Raw genomic sequence first — 15,948 nt, 5'->3', positions numbered from 1 at the left:
GGCAAACAAACACAGTCCACAGAAACTCAATCCTCAACACAAATGATTGCCTTCAGCAACCAGCACCTCCCACACATTCCCTTTTATAATTCAGCCAAGGCATGGCTTCATTTCACTCACTTTAACAATCCACCTTGTAGCTGCTTAAATTGTAAAACTTTTGGTGACCAGTCAAGACTGATTGCAACTTCATCCGAGGAGTCCCCACAGTTCTGCCTTCCTAGGAATCTCCCCATCCTGAGAAAACCTGATCACGAAAGGATCAACAGCCACAAGAGCAGCTGATAAGCACAACTTCACCGTTGCATTTCTCACCAACTGTCATCATGCCTCACGTTTCCCTTAATCAGCATCTATCCTGAGTTAAAAGGGTTTTGTTTTGCATTTCCATTTCATTCCCCTTATCTTGTCCTTGCTAGGAAATAATAAACTGATTTTGGATTGTGAGAACCCCAGCAGTGATGCTAAGTGAATTTACCCCATTGAATGTGTAAACTCTTAAAAACAAAGACCTTCTCAAGCAAAAACAGCAGGAATGGTTTTGCCTATACCAGGGCTTTTCAACCAGAGGTACGGGTACCACCTGTGGTACATTGGTACCCGGCAAGTGGTACGCAACCATCCTAGAAAAGTGGTAGTGGGGGAGGGGCATGAGCTGAACTGGTGGCAGCACCACACAAGCCTGAGCAAGAGATGGCTGGAGCTGCAGGGCTGTCAGGGCTCAGCGGAAGCGCCAGGATCAGCGCCAGGCTCCACCTGGAGCTCGGCATTGATCCTGGTGCTTCTGCTGAGCCCTGAAGAAGCACCAATCAGCTGGAAAGCAGCACTGATCCTGGCACTTCTGCAGAGCCCAGAAGACGCACCGATCAGCTGGAATGTTGCAGCATCTCCAGGGTCTTGTGATTTACCTTCAGATGCTTGGCAACTGATTCATATTTGTGACCTTCACAGTATTCCAGGGTCATGTGAAGTGACCAAAACCTGCTGCAACCACCCAGGAGACAGGGGGAATAAAAACCAAACACCCCACCCCACCCCCGCTGCCAATCCTCAAAAGAAATGCTCACAACAATGAAAACCTTGGATAGGAGGAAGAATGTTGCCAGGTGGGCAGGCAGGTATCTTGCTCGGCTGTGGCCTGGAGACCCCTTATTCAGTGCCATTGTAACTTCAAACAGTCACTAAGCAAACTGTTGTAAGTTGAGGACTACCTATACTTCATCACTTTTTTCCTTTTTTTTTGGCCATCAAGTTTTTGACACCTTGCTAGGTAATTGGTGGTACTCGGATGTTGCCATATCCTAAAAATGGTACAATGGGTGAAAAGGTTGAAAAGCCCTGACCTATACCAGGGTAGGCAACCTTGGCTCTTTTATGAGTTGAAGTCCACGAGTCATAAAAGAGCCAAGGTTGCCTACCCCTGGCCTATACAATAACTTCAGTATGTTCCTTTTAGGGAACAGGAAGTCCTCAACTTATAACCATTTGTTTAGTGACCGTTTGAAATTATAATGGCACTGAAAAAAGTGACATGACCTTTTTTCCACACTTATGACTGTTGCAGCATCCCCATGGTCATGTGATCAAAATTCAGATGCTTGGCAACTGGCATGTATTTAGCAAGGCCAACGGGGAAGACAGATTTACTTAACAACTGTGTTGCTAACTTAACAACTGCTGTGATTCATTTAACAACTGTGATGAGAAAGGTCATGAAATGGGGCAAAACTCACTTAAGAACTGCCTTGTTTAGTAATGGAATTTTTTGGGTTTAATTGTGGTTGAAGATTGAGGAATTAGCTGTATTTACAGCTGCTAAGTGAGAACAGGTTATCCCTCTATCTCCCAAGGTCATTTCCACCACCATTGCTAACAATAGTCCTCTTTGAAGTGTTACAAGAAAAGAGGCCTTGATGGGTAAGAGGGGGGCTGTGAGCTGGATGATCCTCTGCACGTTCATGTCTTTTAAGGGGAAGCAAAGTGAAAATAAAGAGATCCAACAACTTCTTAAGAGTCATTTAAAGAAACGTGAGGACATGATGGCTCAGGAGTTAAAGATGTTGAGCTTGTCAGTTGGATAGCTGACAGCCTGGGTTTGAGATGCAAGCATCACATGATGGGGTGAGCTCCTGCCTGCCTAGCAGTTCGAAAATCTGCAAATGCGAGTAGGTAAATCGGCACCACTATGCACCTCGGTGTATAGCAGTGGTGGCAAACCTATGGCACGGGTGCCAGAGGTGGCACTCAGAGCCCTCTCTGTGGGCACACGGGCCGTCACCCCAGTCCTAGTCCTTCAGCTGGGTTTTATAAAACCTTTTCGCTTTAGGCCTCGGCCGCCGTGTGCAAAAAAAAAAAAAAGGTTCAATCAATCAGTCAATTTCAACTTCTCGCGGGGAAAAAAAAAGATCTCGCAAAGTTGGAATTGATTGATTGAACTTTTTAGTCCCACCCAGTCTGCCGTTACCACCGCAGCCAGGCCCACCCAATGGGCCACACCTACCCAATGGGCCACACCCACCCAGCACCCGACAATGCATAAGTGAGTTTTGGGTTGCAGTTTGGGCACTCGGTCTCTAAAAGGTTCACCATCACTGGTGTATAGTCATGCTGTCCACATAACCATGGAAATTGTCTTCAGACAAAGCTGGCTCCCTTGGCTAAGAAATTGAGATGAGCACCGCCCCCTAGAGTAGGACACAACTGGAGAGGGGAAACCTTTACCTTTTTAAAAAAATGAATGAAATTTAATATAATTTCATTTGTATATTGTTCTGCTTTTAAATTTGGATTGAACTGTTTATGGTAATTGTGAGTTATATATTTTATTTTACAATGGATGATTTTTGATTGCAGGCACCACCACCAAAAGCCATATATTACCACAGAATAACAATCTAATAAAGAAATATTTGATTAACTTCAGGAGGGAAAAAAAGGTTGCCTTCATTGTTTTCTAATTAGTTCTCCACAAATTAGGTCTCTGCAACTAATTAGTTCATTAGCTCTTCACAACAAATTAATTAGTTCTCCACAACTCCAGAGTCCATTGGGTGGAAATTAATTAATTATATCATCTATCATCTACCAATAGGATGAACCAATCTTGGCTCTGACCCCTGAAAAGCTAAGCAGTATTGGTCCTGGTTAATTCTTAAATGGGAAACCACCAATCACGGTTCTGGTTAGATCCAGAAGTTGAATGAACAGATTGTGCTAGGCTGCTTTCATAAATTCACCAGGAGTGAACTCAATTGTGCTTGTCAGGTTTATATTTCACCTTTATTTTGTGCAATTCAAGGTGGCATATATAAGACCCCACCTCCAATTTTTAGCACAGCAACAATTGTGGGAGCTAGGTTGAATAGAAAGAGGAAGATTGTTCCAAAAATTCTTCCTGTGAGTTTTAGGCCCTGAGTAAACTGAATAAAAGAACATATTTGCCCAACTTGTAGGTTAAAAGGGGACATAGGGAATCATCCAGAAAACATACTAAAATGGGCCTGGAAAACATGCCTTGCAGTCCCATCTGAAACAGGATCCTACAGGGTTCAGGATGTTGCAGATGGATTTTTCTCCTCCTTGTAATTACCCAAATAATAGTGATTTTTGTTGTTGTTTTGTACCAAAGCTCCAGAGACTTTATTTTTCTAACAAGTTGCCAGCCATAGAAAGAATTGACTCAAGAGCAACATATGCCAAGGTATTACATCAGAAAGACCTGGTGAATAAATGCCTGTGGTGGCATTTACTGGGGGGTGGGCAGGGACAATGCTGAAAATCTCATCTTCTTCAGATGTTCAACCTTAGTCGGGCTCCCTCTGAAACAGGAAACCCACCCATGCTATAGTCTTGGGACTGAGCATGTTAAACTCTTTCTTGTGATTCCAAACAAGCTGTGGCAAAGCAAGAATTGGACTCAGCCATACAAAGAATGCCCCTCTTTTTTCTACTTGCATTGCTGCTATCCCAGGTAGTGGACAGCAGGCTCAGAACCAAGTGCCCCTTGATGTTGAAGATGGATGGAGCACAACCCTTGAATTTTTACAGGCCAGGAGAGCTTCTCATAGGTGGGATCATCTCGGTGTCTCAGGCACAGTTTCAAGCATGCAGTTTTGGCAAGACACCCACTGCTGAGGTTTTTTGGTAAGGTAGGCCCATCAAGGTCACTACACTTGCCACAAATATCTAAAGGTCCAGACTTCTAGAAGGATTCATTTATTTCCCCTTTATCTGACAGGTGTGAGTTCCTGCTTTGGAGAAAAGACTTTTGAGGAAATGACGCACACTTCCCACTCTGCACTGGGCAAAGCTTCTGATAGGTTTTTGACATCAGTTTAAAGAGCAAGGCAGAGATGTGTGATATTTTACAATAATATTTTGCACGGATAATAGTGTATTACTGAGTAAGCCAGTGAACTATTAATAAGTATGAAATAGAGGTAGATATATTTTCTCTTAGTTTATATTTTTAGTTTGTTTGAGATTGTCTCTTCTAAATTTTATTTTTTTGTTAAGTTTAATATAATGGTTTTGTTACCCATGTATATATAATGTTATAACATTTTTTAAAAAATCAATTTAAAGAGCAAAATTAACACACCCCAAAGCTAAATTTCTCCAGTATGTTTCCAGTTAACCTGGGAAGCCAATTTTCCTGGCAATGATTTAGGGGCAATTTGCTTCTGCAACCCCAGAAATCCTTTCCTTTGTCTAAAGAGACACAGTATATTAGCAAAGCTTGGCACAAAATCCTTGAATTTAGTTCTTCTGTTCTTATGAGGGCCTTCAAACCCATTGGCCCAGTGATAAGGTGACCAACTTTTTTACAATGAAAAGGAGGACACAAATAAATTGGAAAAAAAATTGTAAATAAAAAAAAAACATTTTATTCATTGCAACAATAATACAGACAACTTGTATGTGCAAAGTTTGCCAGCCGGGTGTTTTGGCATGCTCAGCAGCAATTCCTATTGGCTTTCGAAAGCCAATAGGGAGAGTAGCACAGCTCATGCAAAAGTTGAAAAAAAACCATCAAAAAAAGGTGCCGGAACGCCGTTCTGAGCGTTCTATGAGGGGAAAAAAAGCCCCGCAGATTAGTCTTCAAACATCGAAAAGGAGGACATGAAGGAGGACACTTTTTGAGGGAGGACAGAACTTACAAAAGGAGGACTGTCCTCCCTAAAGGAGGATGGTTGGTCACCTTACCAGTGACCTCCAAGGAGCTTCAAGAGGTGGCTTACAACCTGAATTTCCCTTTGCCAGTCTAGCAACTTTACCTCTACACGCTCAACTTCTTTATTTCTTCCATTCAAATGATTGCTATCTAATGAAATTGTGGTTTTTATGTTTTAATTTTTCCCCATAGTTCCTTTTTCTCTATGGCATATTGTAAGGTGACCAACTTTTTTACAATGAAAAGAAGGACACAAATAAATTGAAGAAAAAAAATATCGTAAATAAAAGAAACATTTTATTCATTGCAACAATAATACAGACAACTTGCATGTGCAAAATTTGCCAGCTGGGTGTTTTGGCGTGCTCAGCAGCAATTCTTATTGGCCTTTGAAAGCCAATAGTGAGAGTAGCACAGTTCATGCAAAACTTGGAAAAAAAACATCAAAAAAAGGTGCCGGAACGCCGTTCTGAGCGTTCTATGAGAAAAAAAAGCCCTGCAGATTAGTCTTCAAATATCGAAAAGGAGGACATGTAGGAGGACACTTTTCAAGGGAGGACAGAACTCACAAAGGAGGACTGTCCTCCCTAAAGGAGGACGGTTGTTCACCTTACATATTGGATCCTGGCGATGTCATCCAGTGGTGTCAGGGAACAGCCCATGATGTTTTGTGCCGTGCTCACCACTCTCTGTAATACATTCCTGGCTTGACAGCCGTGGACAGGAAGGTATTACAGAGGGAGGTGAGCATGGCACAAAACATTGTGGGCTGTTCCCTGACACCACTGGATGACATCGCCAGGGCCCGTTGCCTTGGTAGAGTGAGGAAAATTCTCAGGGATGACTCACACTCTGGTTGGTACCTCCTTACTCTCCTACCATCGGGTAGGAGATACAGAAACATAGCCGTACCAACAGGCTGAAGAACAGCTTTTATCCATGGGCTGTCAGGCTCTTGAATGGGACATAATAATTTCATGCATGACAGACCTGTGAGGCCGGCGTGCTGGGCAATTAGCTCACAGTGTGTAATACGTTGGGGATTTGTAGTCACTGTGAGCTGTGCGGGGGGGGGGCACGGAGGGAGGCTCAGCCAATCTCACTGTATTTATGTTATACTTTGATAATAAAGATTCATTCATCCATCCTGTTTCCCTAGTTTTCAAAGCATCATAATCTGCTAAGAAAACTTCAGTGAGTTTTGAGTGGATAAGAAACATATTCAATCATCCTCCTTGTTTTGTAAAAGGTCCCTGAACATGGTTAGAAGACTATCAGTAGACCAAGGCATTAAATTTTAGTTGACTCTGATTCTGGATTAGTTGTAAACTATAAATGGAAAAGCACAAATTAAATAAATTATAGGATCCTCTGTAAACATATATTCGCAGGAAAGGATCCATGATGTTCTGGAAAATTCTCTCCTTCCTCTTTGCCATTCAGGAGATCAACCAAGACCCCAGGCTTCTCTGCAACATCACTCTGGGCTACAATATCCATGACAACTATTATAGCACCAGGATGACTTCAGATGGTCTGCTAAACCTGGTTTCTACTGGGGAGGCAAATGTTCCAAACTATAGTTGTAGAAGACAGGAAAACCTATTGGCTGTCCTTGAAGGAGCTGACGCTGATATTTCCATCCAGATCTCAGCCATTTTGGGCATCTTCAAAATACCACAGGTATATCTGGGTGTGTATCAGGAAGGAGGGTAGCTTTTCTAGAATAGAATAGAATAGAATAGAATAGAATAGAATAGAATAGAATAGAATAGAATAGAATAGAATAGAATAGAATTCTTTATTGGCCAAGTGTGGTTGGACACACAAGGAATTTGTCTCTGGTGCATAAGCTCTCAGTGTACATGCAAATAATAGTGATAATCATGATAATAAACAACATGAAAATACATTCATCATAAATCGTAAAATACAACACTTTAGCATAAATCATAAGATGCAACACTTAATTAATTAATTGACTTTTTGAATAAATTAATTCCTCTTGAAATTTTGTATACAAAATTCAGGATGAGATTATTAATATGGAGATAATAGTACCAAAGCTGGTGAATGCAGATCCTCAGAAGAAGCAAAAGGTTAAGATTGCCCTGATCTCTCCATAGCAGATTGTGTGCTTCACACTAGCTTATTTTAAAAGAAATTCTTATGCACAGAAATTCAGAAGTAGCTTCAAAGTGGGAATAGAATCCTCCCATTAAACAGCTTTCTTAGGAAGAAGCAGGACCATCTCCTGAGGACTAGCACATTTACCAATTTGGGGAATTAGTTAATATTTTGCTTTCTGATGCAAAGTAAATCATTATACCTCTCCCTCTTCTTTTCAGATCAGTTATAATTTTGTTTTGCCGGCTCAGACAGATAAAACTCAGTTTCCTTTTTTCTATCATGTGGTCCCCAAAGATGGAACCCAGAAGTCTGGAATTATCAAACTGCTCCTGCATTTTAGCTGGACCTTGATAGGACTCATTGTGGCAGAGAGAGGTTTATGAGGATTTTGACTCCTATGTTAATAAAGAATGGCATTTGTGCAGTTGTATCCCAAAGCATTTCAGTCACTGACAGGAGTGTCAACATTCATTTTGCCCAGTTCTTTAAATGGAAGCAGGTCAATGTCTTTGTTTACTATGCTGAAGCCAGTTCTTTCCTAAAAGCAATATTTGTTATACAAAAAGTTATCACTGTCTTGACGAGACCTATTGTAGGAAAAATCTGGGTCACGACAGCTCTCTGGGACCTCTCTTTAGAGTTGCTGTATAGTGATGTCTCTTTCCAATATATCCGTGGCACTTTTTCTTTCTTCATACCAACAAATACAAAGAGAAAACCTGGTGATTTTGAAGCCTTTTATGGTTCCGTTGGAGAGTTTGTAGCCAAAGCCTTTAGTTGTTCGTACTTGAAGGATGTCTTGACTGTGAAAGGCTGGATAAGGTGCACAGAGAATGGGAAACGAAAGACCTTGCTACAGGAAGACCGCCAAAGGATTTTATCTTTAGACAGCTCTCGCATTTACAACATCATCTGGGCCACAGCACAGGCCTTAAATGCTGCGCATTTATCTCTCTCCAAGAGGTGGGTGATGAAGGGTGGAAGCAGGTTAGAGATTCAGAAGCTACAGGCTTGGCAGGTAATCCATTTCTCCTCAGACCTCTTCTCCTGCATAAGAATCCATGATGCAAATTCCATATAACAGAATGACAGAGTTGGAAGGGACCTTGATGGTCTTTTAGTCCCCCTGCTCATACAGGAAACCCTACAAATAGCTGTCAAATCTCTTCTTAAAACTCTGAAGTGATGGTGCACCCACAACTTCTGGAAGCAAGTCGTTCCACTGATTAATTGCCCTAACTATCAGGAAATTTCTCCTTAGTTCTAGGTTGATTCTCTCCTTGACTAGTTGTGAAACAAACAAAGAAACAAACAAAAGTTTATTCCCAAATTTCATCAAATGTTGGTGAGGTAGAAATTTGGGGATGACACCCATTTGTATAGTTTTCTATGTTGCCTCCACTTTTCCTCATACTACTACAACTATAACAAACCTTGAGTTTCCATTCAAGATTCTTGCTTTCAATTAACACATACAGTAAATTGGCACTTCTCTGACACTGAAATCTGGATGACCCACAGACTGATAAGGAGAATTGTTTGCATGCATTTTCTATGACTGATGTCTTTGGATGTCTTGCTAATATTTGTGTGTGTGTGTGTGTGTGTGTGTTTGACTTTGTATTTTGTTTCTAGTCCTTGTTGATTCTTTAGCATTTTATTAATGATATTACTATATTAATATATGTATAATTCTTCTAGTGTAAACTAGTTTCACATTTTGCACAACAAAACTAATACATCCATTTTTAAAACAGAAAAGAAAGAGCGAGAAAAACAAAGAAAATGTGAACAATGATTTACTCTACACTGTTCGCTAATCAGTCCAATTCAATGCCCAGTGCAGGAAATTAAATCAATCGACTAAACATATACAATAAGACTTGAACACTGGGTACTAACTAACAAAATGAAATTCAATGGTGAAAAAAGCAAGGTTCTACACTTAGGCAAGAAAAACCAAATGTACAGGTATAGTATAGGGGATACCTTGCTCAATAGTAGTAACTGTGAGAGGGATCTCAGAGTCCTAGTGGACAATCACTTAAATATGAGCCAGCAGTGTGCTGCAGCTGCCAAAAAGGCCAACACAGTGCTAGGCTGCATTAACAGAGGGATAGAATCAAGATCACATGAAGTATTAATACCACTCTTCAATGCCTTGGTAAGGCCACATTTGAAATACTGCATCCAGTTTTGGTCACCACGATGTAAATAAGATGTTCAGAATCTAGAAAGAGTACAGAGAAGAGCAACAAAGATGATTAGGGGACTGGAGGCTAAAACATATAAGGAACGGTTGCTGGAATTGGGCATGTCTAGTTTAATGAAGAGAAGGACGAGGGGGGACATGATAGCAGTGTTCCAATATCTCAGGGGCTGCCACAAGGAAGAGGGAGTCAAGCTATTCTCCAAAGCTCCTGAAGGAAGGACAAGAAACAACAGATGGAAACTAATCAAGGAGAGAAACAATCTAGAACTAAGGAGAAACTTCCTGACAGTTAGAACAATTAATCAGTGGAACAACCTGCCTCCAGAAACGGTGAATGCTCCAACACTGGAAGTTTTTAAGAAGAGACTGGACAGCCATTTGTCCAAAATGGTCTAGGGTTTCCTGCCTGAGCAGGGGGGTGGACTAGATGACCTGGGAAAAAAAAAGCAAGGGGGTTGGACTAGATGGACCTCCAAGGTCCTGCCAATTATTTATTATTATTATTGGGAAAAAATTATTATTATTATTATTATTATTATGGATCATCGCACAGTCAGCCAGATGTTCAGACTGGATTGGGCATTTTGTCTACCTATCGAGTCCTTACCCAGGACCTGGGATAGGCAGATGTGGATGTTTGATGGTATTACAGATATCGTCGCAGGATGGAAGCAGTTCCTAGTAAGGCCGCCTTTTGCAATTGACTAATAGCGAATTTGTCAATGCCAATGGTGTTCAAGTGGTGCTCCAGTTGTTTTGGGATTGTACCCAAGGAGCCTATTACTATTGGTACTACCCTTGCTGCTTTTGCCACAGTCTTTCTATTTCTATTTGTAGGTCTTTGTATTTTTGTTATCTTCTCCAGTGCTTTCTTGTCTATTCTGCTGTCTCCAGGCACTGCCACGTCCACTATCCAGACTTTTTTGTTTTTCTTATTGACAATTGTTAAGTCTGGGGGTGTTATGTTGCAGGTGCTTGTCTGTTTGAATTCTGAAGTCCCAGAGCAGTTTAATTTTATCATTTTCTATGACTTTCTCAATTTTATGATCCCACCAGTTTTTGCTTACAGGCAAATGATATTTTTTGCAGATCTTCCAATGCACCATTGTTGCTACTTTTCATGCCCTTGCAACAGCTTACCACGTGGTCCACTGTTTCTTCAGCTTCTTTGCATAGGCGGCACTTACTGTCTGTTGCTGTCTTCTCAATTTGGACTTTATATGCATTTGTCCTTAAGCTGCTGCTGCTTATTCTTCTTCTTCTTCTTCTTCTTCTTCTTCTTCTTCTTCTTCTTCTTCTTCTTCTTCTTCTTCTTCTTCTTCTTCTTCTTCTTCTTCTTCTTCTTCTTCTTCTTCTTCTTCTTCTTCTCCTTCTTCTTCTATTCTTCTTCTATTCTTCTTCTTCTTCTTCTTCTTCTTCTGCTTCTTCTCTTTCTTCTTCTCCTCCTCCTTCTCCTTCTCATTGGTATTGTTATTATGGATACATCGCACAGTCAGCCGGATGTTCAGACTGGATTTGGCATTTTGTCTACCTATCGAGTCCGTACCCAGGACCTGGGATAGGCAGATGTGGATGTTTGATGGTATTACAGATATCATCGCAGGATGGAAGCAGTTCCTAATAAGGCCGCCTTTTGCAATTGACTAATAGGCGAATTTGTCAATGCCAATTGTGTTCAAGTGGTGCTCCAGTTGTTTTGGGATTGCACCCAAGGAGCCTATGACTATTGGTACTACCCTTGCTTGCTTTTGCCACAGTCTTTCTATTTCTATTTGTAGGTCTTTGTATTTTGTTATCTTCTCCAGTTCTTTCTTGTCTATTCTGCTGTCTCCAGGCACTGCCACGTCCACTATCCAGACTTTTTTGTCTTTCTTATCGACAATTGTTAAGTCTGGGGTGTTATGTTGCAGGTGCTTGTCTGTTTGAATTCTGAAGTCCCAGAGCAGTTTAATTTTATCATTTTCTATGACTTTCTCTATTTTATGATCCCACCAGTTTTTGCTTACAGGCAAATGATATTTTGCAGATCTTCCAATGCACCATTGTTATTACTTGTCATGCTGCTGCTTGTAGTCAGTCTGTGCAATCTTCTTGCAACAAATTACCAAGGTGGTCCACTGTTTCTTCAGCTTCTTGGCATAGGGGCACTTACTATCTGTTGCTGTTTTCTTCAATTTTGACTTTGTATGCATTTGTCCTTAGGCTGCTGCTGCTGCTGCTGCTGCTCTTCTTCTTCTTCTTCTTCTTCTTCTTTTTCTTCTTCTTTCTTCTTCTTCTTCTTCTTCTTCTTCTTCTTCTTCTTCTTCTTCTTTCTTCTTCTCTTCTTCTTCTTCTTCTTCTTCTTCTTCTTCTTCTTCTTCTTCTTCTTCTTCTTCTTCTTCTTCTTCTTCTTCTTCTCCTCCTATAGGCGGCACTTACTATCTGTTGCTGTTTTCTCAATTTTGACTTTATATGCATTTGTCCTTAAGGGTTGGTCTTGTGCAGCCAGAATTAGTCCCTCGGTCTCTTTCTTCAATTTTCCTGCTCTTAGCCATTGCCAGGTCTTGTTATTATCTGCTTTCCCAGCTTTTTTTTTTTAATGTATTGGCCATGTAGTACTTTGTCTTCCCATGCCTCTATTCTGTTCTTCATTTGGTCTTTCTTGTAGGCCAGTTTGGTCTCTCCAGAAGTCAGTAAGCCTTCCTGATATATTAATTTCAGTGCATCTTCATCATTATTCTTCAGATATTCTTCCAAAGCCATTTTTTCTTCTTCAACCATCTGATGTACTTGTAGCATTCCACGCCTACCTATTTGCCTTGGTAGATAAAGTCTGTCAATGTCACTGTGTGGATGAAGGGCATGATTCATTGTCATTATTTTTCTGGTCTTCCTATCCATTGCTTTTAGTTCTGCTTGAGTCCAGTCCACTATTCCAGCTGTGTACCTAATGACTGGGATTGCCCAGGTGTTGATTGCCTTTATGGTATTTCCTCCATTGAGTTTGGACTTTAAGATCTTCTTCACTCTCTTGATGTATTCACCTCTAATCTTTTTCTTGACTTCAGTGTGCTTGATGTTGTCAGCTTGAAGGATACCCAAGTATTTGAGTCCTCATCCAGACTCTTAATGTTATTTTCGTGGGGCATCTTGATTCCTTCAGTTTTCACTACTTTTCCTTGTTTGATAGTAAGTGTGGCACATTTGTCCAAGCCAAACTCCATAACAATATCTTGGCTATATATACAGACAGTGTTGAGCAGCGATTTTATTTCAGATGATGTTTTTCCATACAGCTTCAGATCATCTGGCAGATGTTTTTGATGTCCTGAGTTATTCAGTATTGTTGACAGAGGAAACAGTGCAATAACAAATAGTAATGGTGACAATGAAACTCCTTGAAATATTCCTCTCTTGATATTAACCTCTCCCAGTCTCTCACCATTGATCTGCAATTGTGTCTTCCATTGTGCCATCTATCTTTCAACAAATTTTCTGATATTTTTACTGACTCCTGTTATTTCTAGGCACTTGATTATCCAGTCATGTGGCAGAGATTGGATCATTATTATTATTATTATTAGTGTAGTGCCTTTTAACAATGCCTTAATTTGTAATATTAAACACTAATTATGCTTTGTCTGAAAGGAAGCCAAGATAAGTTTGAAAGTTTCCAGTGAAAGAACTGGATTGAAGACTGCTGGAATCAGGAAATACATGAAATAAATCTAGGCTGTGGAGTGTGTTAATAAATGAGGAAAATACATACATAAATAAATAAATAAATAAATAAATAAATAAATAAATAAATAAATAAATAGAGGGAGAACGGGAAGGAGAGAGGTAGGTAGGTTCAAATGTTAAAAAGACACAATGTAATAAATTCAGCTTGGAGATTCAGTCTGTGTACACTTTGATTAAATCTTTGAATTGACTTTCTAATTGGGATTGATACTTTGAATCAGGTGGGTTCAAATGAATTGTCTGTTCACTTTTTATTCCCCTTGCTCCGAAAAACTGAATCAATCTAAATCAAATCAGCTGTCCAAATTCACCTGAGCCATCAGTTTGGACCAATAAACATGATAAGAAACTTGGCTTTTCTATCTATTGCAGTTTCTTCTTCCATTCCAGCTTCACCTTTTTTTGCAAAACTCTCCATTCTACAATTCTTCCATGGATGGAGTCTATTTAGATGAGAAAGGAGACCTGGCCTCTGTCTTTGACATCATCTACTGGACCATCTTACCAAATAAGTCCATTACCAGAGTGAAATTTGGGAACCTAAAAAGACAGAGCAACTTTGACTTCAAGCTTGTCATCAACCCAGATGATACTACACAGATGAATTTGTTGAACAAGGTGGGGAAATGGCATTAGTCTACCATTTTGGCCACGTTTAGAATACCACTTAATGTCACCTAATCATATGGCACTTCCATCATTTCTCCATTTACACAGCTCTAACAGATCGTCAAAAGGATAGCTCCATCCAGAATTAAAGGACTGTCCTTGTCCTGAAGTGTAAGACGCTAAGAAAAAGACTCAGGCATGTCCTGAGCAGAGATTTGAAGCTGCTGCAGAGCTGCTTGTCACAGCTTGAGACAGCTTGAGAATCTCTGTGTGTTTATTGGTTTTTGTATACTTTTTACATACATAGGCTTTACCATTAAATGCTGACATTTTACATTCATAAGTTTAACCATTAGATGCTGACATAAAGTTTCTTCATTGGAAAATTCCTTCATATAAGCAACTATTTTCTAGTAACACATTACATGATCAAAGACCAGGTAAAGAACAAATACAGGTAGATCAAAATGAGAAAGAACTGACAAAGACAGGAAGAGATAGGAAGGAACTTAAGCATATTATCTGTTTAGGTAGGTGAGGCATTAAGTCAAAAGGGGATGACCTTCTGACTGCTTCATTGGGACAAAGGGTATCAAGAGGTTATGAGGTTTGTGGGGGGGAAAGCACGGCAGTTTGCTGCGCGTGCATTTCCCCCCACACTGAAGAATAAAAATAAGCAACTAAAGCATCACAGAAGGGGACATAGGGAGGGGTAACAAAGGACATATAAGCTTCTGGTGAGAAATAAATAAATAAATTTAAACAAACAAATAAATATTATATCAGTTTGGAGAGGAATTCAAAGCTAGTTTATATCGAAAGTCCTTGATTTATGACCACAACAGAGCCCCAAATTTCTGTTGCTAAATGAGACATTTGTTAATGTTTTGCCCCATTTTATGATCTTTCTTGCCCCAGTTGGTAAGTGAATCATTGAAGTTGTTAAGTTAGTAACAGGGTTGTGAAGTGAATCTGGTTTCCCCATTGCTAGTCAAAAGGTTACAAAAGGTGATCACATAACCCCGGGGCACTGCATCCATCATAAGTATCAGTTAGTTATCAAGCATCTGAATTTCGATCATTTGACGATGGGGATGCTGTGATGGTCGTAAATGTGAAAAATGGTCATAAGTTACTTTTTTCAGTGTCATTGAAACTTTGAATGGTTACTAAATAAACTGTTGTAAATCGAGGACTATCTGTATTAAGCCAAATCAGATAAATGGCTGCTAATGTATTTTCCTTGATCTTCTTTCTTTGTGTGATTAGTTTCTGCCTCCCTCTAGGTGTGGAAAAAGTTGTCTCCCTGGATTCCTTAAGGTGGTTCAACAGGGGAAGCCAGTTTGCTGCTATGATTGTGTTCCATGTGCAGAAGGGACCATCTCAATTCAGGAAGGTGAGTGATTCCAAAGTGGAAGGCGATTTTTGGGGAAATAGACTTCTCTACCTCATTCCAAAGCAAGGGGTTCTTTAAAAGGACTTTGATTCCTTTCTTGTCCTTTTATTTTCAACATGCACAACTTACCCCATAAATTCTGTTCCACAAAATGATTTTGAAGGAATTACGGATCAACCAGGTGCAGCTTGCCTCAATGCAATCAATTAGGGCCAGAATCCAAATTGAAACATCCATGACAGATGGGGGTCTGGCCCTTGCTTGAACACAGGAGGGCTTTGAGCTGCTCCCTCCTATTCAACCGAATGTGAGGTAACAAAGAAGGAGTTGGATTAGATACACAGAGACCCAGGCTCTTTCCATCCTCAGCCATAGAGGCTCTCTGAGGGATTCTGGTCAATCACCATCTCAGCCCCACAGCAGGACGATATAGAGATAAAGAAACTGGAATAGAAGCAGGAGGATCTAGGTTCAAGCCTTGCTCCATCCACAAAAGCTCCTTGCAGGGATCGGGACAGTTCCTTCCTCCCAGACTAAAAGCCAGTGTGGTGTAAGTGGAGGAGTTAGACCAGGAGTAAAGAGACCCAGTTTCTACTCCCTCCTCATGTGAGCTCTTTGAGATAGACTAGACTAGGAAACCAAACTCATGAATACTAATATACTTTTATTATAAGGTTACTGTAACAGAATCCTGCAAGTCTAAAG

Source organism: Crotalus tigris, unplaced genomic scaffold, assembly GCF_016545835.1.
Source record: "Crotalus tigris isolate CLP2741 ecotype Arizona unplaced genomic scaffold, ASM1654583v1 scf7180000017666.379230911805:20528666, whole genome shotgun sequence".
NCBI classification, from domain to species: domain Eukaryota; kingdom Metazoa; phylum Chordata; class Lepidosauria; order Squamata; family Viperidae; genus Crotalus; species Crotalus tigris.
This window is presented reverse-complemented; position numbering follows the sequence as displayed.